Genomic DNA, 18922 nt, shown 5'->3' with positions numbered 1-18922 from the left:
ACGCTGTTGTTCCTGCACGTTTCCACTTCACAGTCACATCAGCGACAGTCGACGTGGGCAGCTTTGGAAGGGATGAAATGTTCCTAATAGGTCTGTCATTCAGGTGACATGTAATGATTAGTCCACGTAGGAGAGCTGAGTTCTCCCTGCCAACCCACTCCACTGTTACCGCGTCTCTGCTGAGAACACAATACTCCCCGCCTCTTTCTAAACGGGCGGGTCCGCCTCTTGCGACATCTAGTGGTCAATTGCCCATGACGTAAGGGTGTCCGGGTACTTTTGACAAGATATGCCTCTAAGTGCTTTATTCTTCTTGTGGTCTTCAGTCCAGAGACTGGTTTGATGCAGCTCTCCATGCTACTCTATCCTGTGCAAGCTTCTTCATCTCCCAGTACGTACTACAGCCTACATCCTTCTGAATCTTCTGCTTAGTGTATTCATATCTTCCTCTACGATTTTTACCCTCCACGCTGCCCTCCAATACTAAATTGGTGATCCCTTGATGCCTCAGAACATGTCCTACCAACCGATCCCTTCTTCTAGTCAAGTTGTGCCACAAACTCCTCTTCTCCCCAATTCTATTCAATACCTCCTCATTAGTTACGTGATCTACTCATCTAATCTTCAGCATTCTTCTGTAGTACCACATTTCGAAAGTTTCTATTCTCTTCTTGTCCAAACTATTTATCGTCCATGTTTCACTACCATAAACGGCTACACTGCATACAAAGACTTTCAGAAACGACTTCCTTACACTTAAATCTATACTCGATGTTAACAAATTCCTCTTCTTCAGAAACGCTTTCCTTGCCATTGCCAGTCTACATTTTATATCCTCTCTACTTCGACCATCATGAGTTATTTTGCTCCCCAAATAGCAAAACTCATTTACTACTTTTAAGCGTCTCATTTCCTAATCTAATTCCCTCAGCATCACCCGACTTAATTCGACTACATTCCATCATCATCGTTTTGCTTTTGTCGATGTTCATTTTATATCCTCCTTTCAAGACACTGTCCATTCCGCTCAACTGCTCTTCCAGGTCCTTTGCTGTCTCTGACAGAATTACAATGTCATCGGCGAACCTCGAAGTTTTTATTTCATCTCCATGGATTTTAATACCTACTCCGAATTTTTCTCTTGTTTCCTTCACTGCTTGCTCAATCTACAGATTGAATAACATCGGGGAGAGGCTACAATCTTGTCTCACTCCCTTTCCAACCACTGCTTCCCTTTCATGTCCCTCGACTCTTAAGACTGGCACCTGGTTACTGTACAAATAGTAAATAGCCTTTCGCTCCCTGTATTTTACTCCTGCTACCTTCTGAATTTGAGAGAGTAATTCCAGTCAACATTGTCAAAAGCTTTCTCTAAGTCTACAAATGCTAGAAACGTAGGTTTCCCTTTCCTTAATCTTTCTTCTAAGATAAGTCTTAAGGTCAGTATTGCCCCACGTGTTGCAAAATTTCTGCGGAATCCAAACTGATCTTCGCCGAGGTCGGCTTCTACCAGTTTTTACATTCGTCTGTACAGAATTCGCGTTAGTATTTTGCAGCTGTGACTTATTAAACTGATAGTTCTGTAATTTTCACATCTGTCAACATCTGCTTTCTTTGGGATTGGAATTATTGTATTCTGCTTGAAGTCTGAGGGAATTTCGCCTGTCTCATACATCTTGCTCACCAGATGGTAGAGTTTTGTTAGGCCTGGCTGTCCCAAGGCTGTCAGTAAAGCTGGATGGCCTCGGGAAAAATTACGGCTGTAGTTTCCCCTTGCTTTCAGCCGTTCGCAGTACCAGCACAGCAAGGCCGTTTTGGCTAGTGTTATTAGGCCAGATCAGTCAATCATCCAGACTGTTGCCCCTGCAACTACTGAAAAGGCTGCTGCCCCTCTTCAGAAACCACATGTTTGTCTGGGCTCTCAACAGATACCCCTCCGTTCTGGTTGCACCTACGGTACGGCTATCTGCCCACCAACGGCAAGGTCCATGGTTCATGGGGGGGGGGGGGGCTTTATATTTCCAATATCGCAGCATTTCTCAAGAAATCCACAATTTATCACCATCTAAATGGGAATAGTCGAGACTGTCAGGAAAAAATGAGAAAAATTGTGACTTACAGAATCGTATGATCGTCACGCATGGAATCTTCCAAGAACAGTCTGTAAATTCCTGATCGATTAAGCGTCAAGATTCCTGTTTTGCGTGCCAGGCGGGAACTTTTCTCTTAGTTGGAATGAAGTGTTTTCTCTTAATAGCGTATCCCGGACGCAGAGCTACTCTGAACAAGGAAGGAGCGCGTCCAGTACGTGGGCAGCGGCGATACGGCGTGTGGCGCGCGTGTTTACATCCCGCCGGCGCAGCACGGGGGCGGAGATAGGGCTGCGCGGCATCCTGCGTGTCCGCACATCCCAGCGATACGCCGTCCTGGCGCCGGGGGACAGCCGCGCTGCGAAGCTGCAGCGTTGTCGACGTCAGTGCCAACACAGGGATCGGTCGGTTTCACCACTGGTCGCCCTAGGTTTCAACTGGGCCTCAGTTGTCGCGAGACGAAGAACTGACAATGTTGAGTGTTTATGTAAATAGTTCAAGGCAATCGTAAAATGCGTTTTAGATAGGTACGTGCCGAGTAAAACTGTGAGGGACGGGAAAAACCCACCGTGGTTCAACAACAAAGTTAGGAAACTACTACGAAAGCAAAGAGAGCTTTACTGCAAGTTTAAACGCAGCCAAAACCTCTCAGACAAACAGAAACTAAAGAGTGTCAAAGTTAGCGTAAGGAGAGCTATGCGTGAAGCGTTCAGTGAATTCGAAAGTAAAATTCTACGTACCGACTTGACAGAAAATCCTAGGAAGTTCTGGTCTTACGTTAAGTCAGTAAGTGGTTCGAAACAGCATATCCAGACACTCCGCGATGTTGATGGCATTGAAACAGAGGATGACACACATAAAGCTGATATACTAAACACCTTTTTCCAAAGATGTTTCACAGAGGAAGACCGCACTGCAGTTCCTTCTCTAAATCCTCGCACAAACGAAAAAATGGCTGACATCGAAATAAGTGTCCAAGGAATAGAAAAGCAACTGGAATCACTCAACAGAGGAAAGTCTACTCGACCTGACGGGATACCAATTCGACTCTACGCAGAGCACGCGAAAGAACTTGCCCTCCTTCTAACAGCCGTGTACCGCAAGTCTCTAGAGGAACGGAAGGTTCCAAATGATTGGAAAAGAGCACAGGTAGTCCCAGTCTTCAAGAAGGGTCGTCGAGCAGATACGCAAAACTATAGGCCTATATCTCTGACATCGATCTGTTGTAGAATTTTAGAACATGTTTTTTGCTCGCGTATCATGTCGTTTCTGGAAACCCAGAATCTACTATGTAGGAATCAATATGGATTCCGGAAACAGCGGTCGTGTGAAACCCAACTCGCTTTATTTGTTCATCAGACCCAGAAAATATTAGATACAGGCTCCCAGGTAGATGCCATTTTCCTTGACTTCCGGAAGGCGTTCGATACAGTTCCGCACCGTCGCCTGATAAACAAAGTAAGATCCTACGGAATATCAGACCAGCTGTGTGACTGGATTGAAGAGCTTTTAGCAAAGAGAACACAGCATGTTGTTCTCAATGGAGAGACGTCTACAGATGTTAAAGTAACCTCTGGCGTGCTACAGGAGACTGTTATGGGACCATTGCTTTTCACAATATATATAAATGACCTAGTACATAGTGTCGGAAGTTCCATGCGGCTTTTCGTGGATGATGCTGTAGTATACACAAAAGTTGCAGCATTATAAAATTGCAGCGAAATGCAGGAAGATCTGCAGCGGATAGGCACTTGGTGCAGGAAGTGGCAACTGACCCTTAACATAGACAAATGTAATGTATTGCGAATACATAGAAAGAAGGATCCTTTATTGTATGATTATATGATAACGGAACAAACACTGGTAGCAGTTACTTCTGTAAAATATCTGGGAGTATGCGTACGGAACGATTTGAAGTGGAATGATCATATAAAATTAATTGTTGGTAAGGCGGGTACAAGGTTGAGATTCATTGGCAGCCTTTAGAAAATGTAGCCCATCAACAAAGGGGGTTGCTTACAAAACACTTGTTCGACTTATACTTGACTGTTGCTCATCAGTGTGGGATCCGTACCATATCGGATTGACCGAGGATATAGAGAAGATACAAAGAACAGCGGCGCGTTTCGTCACAGGGTTATTTGGTACGGAGATGTTTAGCAAACTCAAGCGGCAGACTCTGCAACAGAGGCGCTCTCCATCGCGGTGTAGCTTGCTGTCCAGATTTCGAGAGGGTGCGTTTCTGGATGAGGTATCGAATATATTGCTTCCCCCTACTTATACCACCCGAGGAGACCACGATTGTAAAATTAGAGAGATTCTAGCGTGCACGGAGGCTTTCCGGCAGTCGTTCTCCCCGCGAACCATACGCGACTGGAACAGGGAAGGGAGGTAATGACAGTGGCACGTAAAGTGCCCTCCACCACACACCTTTGGGTGGCTTGCGGAGTATAAATGTAGATGTAGATGTAGACAACGTTCTTGGCTATAGGATCTTCTGGATGGACGCGGGTGCTGGAAACGCTGTTTCAGTCATAGCGATGTATCGCTGGGACGTCAGTGGACCCTGGAAATACGCGCGGATTACGGGCTGGTAGTCAAAGGGGATAACAGCGTGAGCGGCTACGGGAGTCGTGGCTACTGAGACGCATTCACCACTAAACAAGGACGAGAAATCTTCCACGAATTGTAGGGTTAAAACAATGAGTTCCGAACCGTCATTATCCTTCTTAGATGCATTTCTATCAGCAGAAAGAGGACTGAATCATAATTCTCAGAGCAAGGGTAGTTTCTTTCTGTTCTTCACGTTTCTGCCATTGTTGTAAAGGTCGTGAAATTCAGCTATACGTATTTACTTAACCTTGTTCTCATAGTTATAATTCTCGCCTCGTGGCAACTTCCATGATACTCAAGCATGATAGGAATCCCATGACACCCCTCACACTTCTTTCTTCTCCTTAATCCTACGAATTTTCCTTCCACTATTTTTTGAAGAAGTTATTACGTCATTGGCTGAAGGACTAGAGCAAAGGGAAAAAAAAATAATACTCGTAATTGGCATCAAGCGTATCATTGGTTTCCAAATGTACGTGATCCTCAAAAATAGGTACCGTGAAAAGACGATGTAGACAGTTACATAAAATTTTAAAAAATGTACTTTTTCATTTGTGAGCCTAGACAACTCCTTTGCACTTGAATCTTTCTCTGGAAACTATAACAGATAAGCGTAATTGCCTACGCAGCGCAATCTGTACATAAAACCTATGAGCTGCGCTACTGTAATACTATCAGATACGATTCACATAAACTATCGGCAGTTATGTTGATGACATGCACTGGTTATTAAAAATAAAGTTTGCCGAATTGGCGTTGACTTGGTAAAACTTGTGTAGTTCTTACAATTTGAGTATCCTAGACGCTGGCAGGTATACAACTCGAGTTTGTTCGCGGTCTCTTCCTTTTTCAAGTTTCTTATTCTCATTAAATGAAAGAACAAGTTTACTGTTACCAGTCACCGTTTTATTTACTTCCACGACGCGTTTCAAAGGTTTAAACCTCCATCGTCGGGTGGATTTACATTAGTTAGTATGACATTTGTGTGTGTATTGTGTTACGATTTTTTGGAGGAACTTGTGGCACTGCCTGCTCAAGTTCCTCCAAAAATTCGTAACACAACAGACACACAAATGTCATACTAACTAATGTAAATCCACCCGATGATGGAGGTTTAAACCTTTGAAACGCGTAGTGGAAATAAATAAAACGGTGACTGGTAACAGTAAACTTGTTGTTTCATTTAATGTCAATAACAGTCACGGTAAAGCCTAACCTAAAATGTTCACATTCCTTATTGTCATTTATACTTTACCCCTGACTCAATTTCTTCTGTTAATCTCGATGTTTGTCATCACTTATACCGAATAAATTAGAGATGGGTCAAATCAACACACACCCATCTTGATTGACGTAAAGTCTCAGATAATTCGGGCTATAAAATGTAAACATAAAGGTACCAGTTTCAGATCGTAATGGATATAAGATACGTTTATTGCCTCTTACTGCGATTTTAACCTACTGTCACTGTTTTATACACGGTTTTTTCCGTTAGAATGCGCAAAAATGTAACAGGACGTAGAGACTGCTCCACTGAGCAATTTGAGACAGGGAACCGGGGGTTGGAGAAGGCAGTTTAAGGAGATATGGAAGTAAACTTTTCTACCGTTTTGTCTAGCATTACTGTTTTCCAGATTATTTGCAACCAACATGTGTACATGCTTATACGTGCTGTGCTGTTTATTTACATGTACATTCTGTATTTCCTCCTAGGAAACAAGGACGAGCCTGATTAGCAGTACGTCATGCAGCAGGTTTTGTTTACTTTACTTGTCCACGAGGTGGCTCTGTTGTATCGTATTTACATAGTCCCATGTCAGAACGCGCTATGAATCAACGATAGACCCATTCATTATTCAATTCTGTTCAGAGACGTACAGTACAGTACGATGGATCAGTACCGGTACAGTATTTCCTGGTCCCTGGATTGGGAGGTCCTATTCAATGGCCCGCAAGGTCACCTGATCCGAATCCCCTCGATTATTTCGTAAGGGGACATCTAAAGTGACTTGTGTATGAGACCCCAGTGGATACGGAGATGGAATTAGTTACCAGAATTGTAGCTGCCTATGACGTGATTCGAAACACACCAGGCAGGGTGCGTCAGAATCTTGTTCGCCGATGTCATGTTTGCCTTGAGTTTGATGGCAGTCATTTTCAGCACATTTTGTAGGACACTGTACAAATGGTGTATTTATTGTGTCAATTATGGCACTTACAGTTAACTAATGTAAATAAAAAAGTGTACAGTAACATAATTTTATTCCTATTACCTCCTTAAGCTGGCTTCTCCGACCCCAGATTCTCTACCTTAAATTGTTCAGTGGAGCATCCTCTATGTTCTGTTAAATTTTTGCACGCTCTTCGTATGCTTACGAATGAAAGAGCATTGCAGTGTTAACGATCCTCAATTCCAAGCTCTTTTTTAGTCACAGTCGTGGCAGACAGCAGTCTTTGGGCGAGGGATATGTGTGTGGTTGCTGTGCTGTCACCATGGGCGCTAACGACAGCAGAGACAAAGAGCGTGTGACCCAACAAGAAGAGGCGGTGGCGTAGGGCTGTTTAGCTGTTGCAGGCATCGTAGTGCGCGCATAGAAGCTGCTTTGATGGGGAGTGGTTGTCGTCCAGCGAATCTGCAGTGTGTCTCGGAAAGAGATACCCACCCAGCGCGGACGAAAAACTTGCTGTCAAAACAAGCTCTGCGTGGTGTCGTGGCGGATGAAGTGATGCCAACGACCTCAATCCAGAGCGTGACTTGCCTCCTACTGGAAAAGAGGGCTGTCGACGTGCCTGCAGACTACCAGACCTCCGTCTGATTGTTTCTGCAAATAATCGCTCCTCGCTCTACTTGTTAATTGCGAACAAGGTGGTCTCGGCACCGAAACTGACGTCACAGGTGACAAGCAATCTCAAAATCTAGCTGCTGGATAGGCAAATGAGATGACAATGGCCCAAAAATATTTATACATGCTAGCTGCCGTCACTGTGAGTGAGTTATGATTGTAAAATGAATCATCATACGTACCCAAGCTCAGTTAGCGCGTATTATGTGCAAATGAAGCCAACCTGTCTTCAGCCAATGCTTTCGTCACTGAATCGTGGATTGTGCTCCTTTCTATGCAGGTGTCCTGTTCTCAGAGCAAAAACTTTCGAAAAATGAGGCATGTGTTCTAGTTCGAAGAAAGACAAACTCCATCTAACCATCTAAGTAACATGTTTTTTTTTTTTTTTTTTGGATAAATAATTTCATCCCTCTTTTAGGTCGCCTTCATACACATTAATTACAGATTTCTGCGAAGTGCAAGTCATCACTTTTAAATGCGCTTCGCAGTAATTTGTAATTAATACATATTAAGGTGATTCATAAAAGGTTTTAAATCGGTTATCTAATAAAATAAAAATTGACGAAGGCAATGTTTGTGTTTCTATACATTGGATGTAATCGCGGTGCCCTGAAGACGTTATGTTTTCAATCATGTGCTGATACAGACATTTAATGTGGGTTCTGGTTGTAAATCAGTTCAAAATCCATGCAAATCGTAACTGACAGTATTGTTATAGTGCAGCTCTTAGGTTTTACCTACAGATTGCAGGGCGTAGACACTATGCGTATCTCTCACTATTCATTTTCGATTTTCTGGCAGGAACTGAAAAGGCAGACATCGTGACAGATCTCTTCAGAACAAGATACGCCGAAACGAATCCACGTCCGCCTATAACCCAAAAAAACCTCATATTCTGTAGTTTTCGATTCAAATGTTTGTTTGTAGTAGTTTTAGATTTATGTAGAGCAGTTTTTTCTCCTCCCTTCTGTCCTATCCTATATCACCCTTTAACATACGTATAGGGCCGGCATTATACGCCCATCTCGTTCTTCTCCTCTTATTTTGGCCACTTACAGCACCTTCTACTGCAGTCTATAATAGTTCCCTCTGCCGAAGTGTATGATCTACCTCGGAGTCATATCGTTCCACAAGGCGATGTGGCACAATGGTTAAGGCACTATACTCACGTATGGAAAGAGGTGGGTTTAAATCCTCGTCCGACCACCTGCGCTAGGTTCTGTGTGCTTTGGCCTAAAACAATTACGTATAATTTCAAGATTGTTCCTCTGAACAGGAATGGCAGATTTATTCTGGTTCCTCCCACAGTCTGAATTTGTGCTCCATGCCTGATGATCTCGACGTCGTCGGGAGGTTAAAACGTCATCTTCCTTCCTTGCTTCCTCTTCCAATCCCAACCTTACGCTCAGTCTCTAATGACGTCGTCGTTGACGGTAAGCTAAACCCTAATGATCCTTTCGTTCTTTTAATCGAACTCCTTCGGTTCACCAAACAACCTATTCGTTATAAAGTTTGTTTGTCAATATTGTCTTAAACTTCTGGCAGTAGTGTCACATTTGAAAAACAGCCATCGTTGTATTTCCTTCGGTTCCACTTCACTTGGACGTGTTTCACAGCGGTAGAGGAATACACTTCAGACAAAAAAAATTGCTCTGAGCACTATGGGACTTAACTACTGTTGTCATCAGTCCCCCAGAACTTAGAACTACTTAAACCTAACTAACCTAAGGACATCACACACATCCATGCCCAAGGCAGGATTCGAACCTGCGACCGTAGCAGTCGCGCGGTTCCGGACTGAGCGCCTAGAACCGCTAGACCACCGCGGCCGGCACACTTCAGACAAAAGTGTAAAAAAATGTTTCAAATGGCTCTGAGCACTATGGGACTTAACTTCTGTCGTCTTCAGTCCCCTAGAACTACTTAAACCTAACTAACTTAAAGACATCACACATATCCGTGCCCGAGGCAGGATTCGAACCTGCGACCGTAGCGGTCACGCGGTTCCAGACTGAAGCGCCTAGAACCGCACGGCCACACCGGCCGGCAGACAAAAGTCTTATTGTTTCCTCACTGCCGTATTGATTTTGTTTAAGGTGAAAAAGACGTTTTGTTGCTAGCTGTTGGGCAAGGGGGAGGAGTTTCTAAACAGAATGCTGATTGTGGGCAGGATCTGGGCGTAGTACGTGAACTCTGAAAAGAACAGTCCAAACAGCGGGGTACACATTCACTCTCCCGATAAACCCAAAAGATTCAGAGAAAATGGTGGCTACATCTTCTGGAATCGCAAATGAATTTCAGAAAGATTTCATGGAGGTAGCGCGTGAGAATCCTGTGACGTCACTGGTTTATTGTGAGAGACTTACTAAACGCCAAAGGTTAATCCAAAACAAACGGCGCGGGATGGTTACCGAGGGATTCGTTCTCCTTCACGACATTGTGCGACCCAATACCGAGAATAGAACGAAGAAAAAACGTACATTTTCGATGGAAGCTTTTCAGCATCTTCCCTATAGTCCGGACTTGACACCGAGCGATTTTAATCGCTTCCCCAAGACGAAGGCCTGGCTGGTTACTCTGCTCTTCAGAACCGACGATGAGCTGAAGGACGCTACCAAGAAGTGGCTGAAGTACAGGCGACACCATTCTTCGATGAAGGGATAAATAAGGTTGTGTCAGGGTAGGACAAATTTTTGAATTTGGGTGGAGAAGTAATGTGAATATGTAAGTTCAGATTATAGGAAAAATAATACCATTTTTTATTTTTTTTAATGGACAATCGGAGGTTAATTTATGAACAGCACTCGTGTGAAGTGATCACCGGGAACCGGACATTAGACACATACATCACTGGCCGTTAACGCTTATCGCCAGAACGTGGAACCTGTCAACAACAGCCACTCAGGACATTCACACCACATACCATGGAACCTGTCAGTGATTTGAAGCACGTGACAAGAGATCGCAGTGTGAGATAGACGGAAGGCCGAAGTCGTGGGACAGGATGAGGGTTTCGGACCAGTGAGCGGAAGCGAGCAGGGCGTGTGGCGTGTAAACAGAGCGGGCGGCCGCGGTCTTCGCATACTGAGGAGGAGGCGGGGGCGGTCGGAAGCGACGGCGGTCACACGCGGTGCCGGATGCGGCACGCACGTGCGAATTACACGTGCGTAGCAAGTGTCCTTGTGCTTCCACTGCCACAGCTGGACACTGTTAAACAATCAAACGTACGCTTCGCTTCTCTCCCTTTTAAATGCAGGTTACAGACTCATGCGTAGTCGAGGTCTAGGTCAGAGGAGGCGGAGGAACAGCTTATCTCCACGAGAAGAGAGCAGAGCAATTGCTGTGACCTTCTAAAAAGGAATGACCACTTTTTCTCGAAGGAATACAAACGTAACACTACCTGTCAAATATTTTGGTTGAGGACAGGCTGTGAGACGCTACAAAAACTCCGTCGGACTGTGCAGTATTACAGCGATAGATGTCTTCGTGCTAAATAAGTTTACTGTTTCCAGAATGAACTTTCACTGCGTAGCGGATGGTGTGCCGATTTAGAGCTTACTGGCAGATTAAAACTGTGTGTCGGATCGCGAATCTAGCCCGGAACTTTTGTCTTTCGCGAGCGAATGCTCTACCGAACAACCTATCCACATATGGATCACGACCTTTCCTCGAAGAGCTAGTGGTGGAAGTACACCGGTAGCGGCAGGTCGTGAGCTGCTCTTGAATGGCTCAGTCGGTAGAGCAATGTTCGGAGGTTCGAGTCCCCGTCCGATTCCTAATTTTAATCTGCCAATGAATTTCATGTTTCCTGTACATAGCTCGTCCACAAATTGCTTGTAGCACATAAGAATTTTTACCATCGTTCATATATAAATTTTGACTTATCGACTGTAAAATCTGGATCAAGCATAAAATTAATTTTTACTTTCACTCTATAACGAGTGTACACGTGAGAGAAGAAAACTTCGAATATGACAATGAAATTCAAAATGCGTTAATGAATTGCTTAAGATAGCGCGGACATCACTTCCACTACTGCTATTCTGAATGTTAATGGAAACCACTGTCAAAGTCAAAAATGTTTTATTTGCAACAGTTAGCTACTTCTCTATACAGTCGCCGCTCCCGACTTAGACATCTGTCGTAGCGTTGTGCCAACTTTCCAATACTCTGGTCACAAAAAGCAGCCGTCTGTGCTTTCCGCCAATACCCTACGCTAGTCTACAGCTCGTTGTCTTCAAAGCCAGCGGTTCGTGCGAGCAGAGATGAACCTCAGGGGCAGCCATTTATGGGCTGTATTTTGGGTGATCAAACGCTTCCCATCGAAGACGTTGCAGAAGCATCTTCTTTGCCCCTGCAGAGTGCGGCCGAGAATTGGCATGAAGAAGGAACCGCACGACAGTTGTGTTATGTGGGCTGCATGACATCAGGCGAAATCTCTAACCAGGCCCTCATACTTGGTGGGAGGCTCTATTCCGTACGCATCTTTACTTGCTCAGTCCGCAGCTCGTGGTCGTGCGGTAGCGTTCTCGCTTCCCACGCCCGGGTTCCCGGGTTCGATTCCCGGCGGGATCAGGGATTTTCTCTGCCTCGTGATGACTGGGTGTTGTGTGATGTCCTTAGGTTAGTTAGGTTTAAGTAGTTCTAAGTTCTAGGGGACTGATGACGATAGATGTTAAGTCCCATAGTGCTCAGAGCCATTTGAACCGTTTTTACGTGCTCACTGTGCACTCAAAACTGAAAAGAGCGAAGCGACACGAGCGACGGATGTACTAGAGACACCGCCCATCGCACCTGTGCAAAGCTTTACCGGATTTTCACAGTGGTTTGCGTTTCGCGACCCATTGAAACTCTCTGAATAACCCTCGTATATGAATAGAGGATAACCCAACTACACTATGTATGACATCGATGGTGGTTACGTGGAAGATTAATTCAACGAGTGTACTCAGCAAGTTGTTTGGAATCCGGACTTTACTGAACTCAGCGACTGTGGTGTAAATAGACGATGGTTCAGGCTGAAACAAAAACCAATTCCGAGTTAGGGGCCTACTATATTTATTCTTTGATCAACCAGCTTTTAACCAATTGAAGGCTCTTAATGATGGCGGCATTCCAGAAAGATTATTTTTTGGTCTATATGCAGATCGCAGCGAAAAGTTAAAAGCAATACTATAGAACAAAGGTTATGTGATGTTATATGCTCTCCGACCAAAATCAAACTTCAAAATGGTTCAAATGGCTCTCAGCACTGTGGGACTTAACATCTGAGGACATCAGTCCCCTAGAACTTACAACTACTTAAACCTAGCTAATCTAAGGACATCACACACATCCATGCCCGAGGCAGGATTCGAACATGCGACCGTAGCGGTCGCACGGTTCCAGACTGTAGCGCCTAGAACCGCTCGGCTACACCGGCCGGTTAAAATCAAACTTCATCGGTATCTATTTTGCACCAGAGTTTTCTCTCACACCTATGGCAGCATCACACCGATGAGCACGTGATTCTCGAAATATTTTGTAAATTCCATCGTCTTATGAGCCTGCAGGGGCTTCATATACAGGTTGTATACTACAGCTGTTTACAACATACCACAGTGGTGCAGTGCAAGTGGAGATGAACAATTTGATACAGGACGCTTGTAGTTTATCAGACCAGTTAGCAACCTCAAATTGGTCTACAAAAGCTGAGTGCTAGCCCGCCAAGGGCGATTTTTAATATTCTCTTATGTCATCGTCTTTTGTTAACATTAGACTGTTAACGTCTCCTGTGAGGGTAACGAAAGGAGAAAACATTTAAACAAGCTATGCGAAAACTAATTATGTTTCTAATTCGATCTAAACTTCGTCCTTACGAGCAATGCCGTCTTGTGTTTAAAATGCCAGAGATACAACACGATTTAACTGTTAATTTTATGGTGTTAAAATTCACAGAATTGTTAGGCAAAATTTACAGAAGAATAAATTCTTCAACTTGTAAGTGCACGACTAAGCCAGTTGCGTAAGGGGGCGAGATGATGTTAAAAATCTGATGCGATATGCTGTAGCTTAGGCGGCCTTATAGGCCAGTTTGAGGTCATCTCCCTGCTTGACAAACTACAAGTAGACTATCATAAGTAAGCGTAAACTACGGTTATTTTCCCAGTAGAATTGGTGAGTTAAGGTCCAACCCGCTTTACGTGTGAGTTAGGTGTGTTGCATACCTATCGGGCGTTATCTCATTTCGATTGCTTTGGGTATGAGATCAGTGCGTTACTAGGTTGTTACTAGATCGGGGGAGGTGAACAGTCTAGAAACAGGTATATAAAGGGTCGCGTAACCCACAGAACATTTGTGTTCTACATTATTAGTCTCCTGTTTGTTACTTAAACATAAACAGTATTTATAGCGAAATTGAAATTGTCAATGTTTAATTCAGATTTTATTGGAAAATTTTTGTTTTGAAACGTGAAACAGATAGCTGATGTACCACAAACAAACAAGCAATATAAATTTATCATGTTTAGTAAGAAAAGCAATTTCTTAAATAAAAATATGAAATTAAAAAAGGGCAAAACAAAAACATATCAAACATCCCGTCAATACTTCGACGAGCTTATAAAAAGCATATTTCTGTTATCCATAAAGAATCCTCGAAGTTACTAGTAATAACAGGGAGCTTTTTCCTTAGATCATGATGAAGAGTGTTGTATTGAGTACAAAATTACAATAATAATTATATAGATTTTTTATGCTTGTATATGTACACTGTCCTTGCTCCAGAAGTTACTGCTTCAGTTATAGAAAAGCACAGAAGTTACGCTATCAACCAATTTTTTTTACTTATGAACAGCAATTTGTATTTTATGAGGATATAAAATACACGACGGACTAACAGTGGACGATGTGCGGGTCCAACTATGTGCAAAAACAAACAAACAAAAAACAAAGAGAAGTCATCGACTCCCAGATTCTCTTTAATACATTCATTTATGTTTGTTTCTCTACCGAAGATACCAATACTACCGAACTGTAGTTTTGGTACAGCGCTACTCTATTCACAAGTGTCTTATATCAAATTGTTCGTTCCTCCTTGCTCTGCACCACTGTGGTACGTTCTAAACAGTTAACCTTTCATCCCTGTATTGTTTCTCGGTAAATAAATATTTCGTCATTGGTAATTGTCTCCATCAGAAGCCTGCTGTACGTGCATACTGTTCAAAAATGGTTCAAATGGCTCTGAGAACTATGGGACTTAACATCTGTGGTCATCAGTCCCCTAGAACTTAGAACTACTTAAACCTAACTAACCTAAGGACATCACACACATCCATGCCCGAGGCAGGATTCGAACCTGCGACCGTAGCAGTCGCGCGGTTCCGGACTCAGCGCCTAGAACCGCTAGACCACCGCGGCCGGCGTGCATACTGTAAACAGCAAAATACAGTGCTCCAGTAGTTTATATTCATTGCGTCCACGTTGAGGTCGTGACGCAGACCGTTGGAATTTAGTCGCCAAAGACGTCTTGCAGGTATCTCGCGGATCCGGAAAGTGCAGTGCAAGCAAGCAAGCATTCTCTGCGGGAAGGCGCGGACGCTGCGACTGCCGGCCGCTTAGTCACGCGTGTTTTGCTTCGCGGTGAGGCCCGCCTGCTGAAGGACGGCGGCGCCACAAAGCAGTCGGTTTAGGTCCCCACTGACTCAGGGCGTCTTTCACCGGCGCTCCGGTAAACGCTGGCTGGGAATAGCCCTTGCCCGGTTGCTAGACGCCTTTTGTCGCAACAACAGTCTGCGTTATCTGAGCACAGAGCTGATCAAGTAACGACAGGTCCGCCTTCCGCTACATTTTGGGAACTTAAGATGGCAGATGTGTTCACTGAATGTTTATAGCTACAGCACTGTTTTGTATGTAGTTAATTGCAATGCACTCTTCTCGTAATCCCACAAATTAATACCTCACAACAGTTTTTGACTTTATACGTGCACCACAACTTAAATTACACACATGATGCAAAACATTTAATGGCGACTACGTTCTAATATTACTCAGGAAACACTCAGGGGCAAGGAAGCACATAGTTTTATGCTTCTGTACTTGATCAGAAAGTTTATTCATAAAAATACCTTTTTAATGTAGTTGTATGAACAGGACTAAAAAATTGTGTTCATCAATTGTACATATCCTGTAAACTGACTCCTTCCATACCATTTCGACAAAAGAATGATTCAAATGATCTATCAGAAAAGTAACTAATTAATTAACTATGTAACACGTAACTGCACTTGTTTGTACGTGCATGGCCGGCCGGTGTGGCCGAGCGGTTCTAGGCGCTTCAGTCTGGAACCGCGCGACCGCTACGGTTGCAGGTTCGAATCCTGCCTCGGGCATGGACGTGTGTGATGTCCTTAGGTTAGTTAGGTTTAAGTAGTTCTAAGTTCTAGGGGACTGATGACCTCAGATGTTAAGTCCCATAGTGCTCAGAGCCATTTCAACCATTTATAGTTACGTCGTCCTGACAAATAGGCCTATGCGAAAATGTTTTCTCTTCTACTTGGTCTCTTACTGACGATTCGTTCAAATACGAAAGGTGGGAACATACGGCCTACCTCGTCCATCGAAGAGCACGATAACTTCGATTTTTTTTTTTTTTTTTTTTTTAGAAATGTTATAGCGCTTCCATTTATGTTGTGGGTAGAATATTGATTTTCTTGTGAACATCTTTCTGTGTAACGTATGGATGGAAAGTCGCGAAACCGCTATTATTTTGTCATTTGCAGTGCTCTTTTGTTTCTATCCTTGATCGTAGTTGCACATATTGTGGAAACGCGCAGTAGAGTGAGACAAATTGTAGTTAAACTACATTTCACTAAACACATGCGGCGAAACATCGACAAAAACAACGTCAGCCATCTCGTCAAACTTGCCGTCAGTCAAACGTGATCTGTGCTTGACAAACGCGTTTGACAGCATTTTACACTGCCATATGGTTGACAAACATAGCGAAGTTTGACAAATTGTTTGATCGCGTGCGGGGGGGGACAGTGTTGCTGCCAGCACGGCTTCGGGTTTTCCCCAAAACGTGGCCCGACAACTGGGTCCATAACTAGCCAGATGCAGACGGGAACCAATGTTTCATTGCGACAGCAATCGTGACAGACCGTCTTTACATTCGAGTAAACAGCTCCTGATCGACCTCAGTGATGCCGTTCGTCCCCTCGCCACTCGTGTATGTTGTTCCAGTGTGGCGCAGCCGGCGGCTGTTCCTCCCCCGGCCTTCCCAGGTGGCCCGCAGGTGGTGCGGCTGCAGCCGCGCCTCGCCGCCCTGTAAGGAGATCCCCCGGCTTCCGGCAGCCGCCGGCTGTGAACAGCGGAGCGCGTGCCCCGGGCTGCGTGCGCACCGCGGTCAGGTGCGCCCAGCTGCCGCCGGCCGCTTATAGCGCAGCCCCTCTGAGGCGCGGTCGCCGCCCGTTCTCTGCAGATCCTCCTTCCGGTTCCGGAAGGGCCACATGTGCGTCCTTAAGACGCTGGGCCACCGACACGTGCGTTGCTGGGCCGACCCGTGGACCACTGCGCAGCCGTTTCTTCGAATTCTAACACCGAGGTCAAATTTTCAAGTGTTTTTATACGGCGTGGGACCCTCCTCTTCTTCCCATAGTGTTCGTTGGTTGTTTGATTTGGGGGAGGGGACCAAACAGCGAGGTCATGGGTCCCATCGGATTTGTGAAGGATGAGGAGGGGAGCCGGCCGTGCCCTTTCAAAGGAACCATCCGGGCATTTGCCTGAAGCAATTTGGGGAAATCACGGAAAACCTACATCAGTTTGGCAGGACGCGGGATTGTACCGTCGTCCCATAGTGTATGAGACCCTATCCAAAACAAAAAGACAACACTTTTCAAAAATGGGCCAGTGCTGAGAGGAGTCGCGCTATGAAGGTTCCGTAGAAAATCTACATCTACATCTACATCTACATCTATACTCCGCGAGCCACCTTACGGTGTATGGCGGAGGGTACTTATTGTACCACTATCTGATCCCCCCTTCCCTGTTCCATTCACGAATTGTGCGTGGGAAGAACGACTGCTTGTAAGTCTCCGTATTTGCTCTAATTTCTCGGATCTTTTCGTTGTGATCATTACGCGAGATATATGTGGGCGGTAGTAATATGTTGCCCATCTCTTCCCGGAATGTGCTCTCTCGTAATTTCGATAATAAACCTCTCCGTATTGCGTAACGCCTTTCTTGAAGTGTCCGCCACTGGAGCTTGTTCAGCATCTCCGTAACGCTCTCGCGCTGACTAAATGTCCCCATGACGAATCGCGCTGCTTTTCGCTGGATCATGTCTATCTCTTCTATTAATCCAACCTGGTAAGGGTCCCATACTGATGAGCAATACTCAAGAATCGGACGAACAAGCGTTTTGTAAGCATACAGATGGTTCATTCATCCCGGGAGTCGAGAATCTCATAAATACACTACTGGCCATTAAAATTGCTACCCCACGAAGATGACGTGCTACAGACGCGAAATTTAACCGACAGGAAGAGGATGCTGTGATATGCAAATCATTAGCTTTCCAGAGCATTCACACAACGTTGGCGCCGGTGGCGACACATACAACGTGCTGACATGAGGAAAACTCCAAACCGATTTAGCATACACAAACAGCAGTTGACCGCCGTTTCCTGGTGAAACGTTGTTGTGATGGCTCGTGTAAGGAGGAGAAATGCGTACCACCACGTTTCCGACTTTGATGACAGTCGGATTGTAGCCTATCGCGATTGCGGTTTATCGTATCGCGGCATTGCTGCTCGCGTCGGCCGAGACAACAACCATCTGGACGAACAGTTCGACGACGTTTGCAGCAGCATGGACTATCAGCTCGGAGACTATGGCTGCGGTTACCCTTGACACTGCATCACAGACAGGAGCGCCTGCGATGGTGTACTCGACGACGATCCTCGGTGCACGAATGGCAAAACGTCATTTTTTTCGGATGAATCCAGGTTCTGTTTACAGCATCATGACGGTCGCATCTGTGTTTGGCGATATCGCGGTGAACGCACATTGGAAGCGTGTATTCGTCATTGCCATACTGGCGTATCACCCGGCGTAATGGTGTGCGGTGCCATTGGTTACACGTCTCGGTCACCTCTTGTTCGCATTAACGGCACTTCGAACAGCGGAAGTTACATTTCAGATGTGTTACGACCCGTGGCTCTACCCTTCATTCGATCCCTGCGAAACCGTACATTTCAGCAGGATAATGCACGACAGCATGTTGCAGGTCCTGTACTGGCCTTTCTGGATACAGAAAATGTTCGACTGCTGCCCTGTCCAGCACATTCTCCAGATGTCTCACCAATTGAAAACGTCTGGTCAATAGTGGCCGAGCAA

General features: G+C 44.9%; 1 protein-coding gene across 2 annotated transcripts in view; it reads right to left on the bottom strand.

Moving 5' to 3' along the window:
- LOC126191402 (uncharacterized) overlaps positions 1-18922 on the bottom strand; it is a 460945-nt gene that overhangs the window by 40850 nt on the left and 401173 nt on the right. The gene's annotated exons all lie outside the window — the stretch shown is intronic.

The sequence above is a fragment of the Schistocerca cancellata genome, chromosome 6 (assembly GCF_023864275.1).
Source record: "Schistocerca cancellata isolate TAMUIC-IGC-003103 chromosome 6, iqSchCanc2.1, whole genome shotgun sequence".
Classification (NCBI taxonomy): domain Eukaryota; kingdom Metazoa; phylum Arthropoda; class Insecta; order Orthoptera; family Acrididae; genus Schistocerca; species Schistocerca cancellata.
This window is presented reverse-complemented; position numbering and strand designations above follow the sequence as displayed.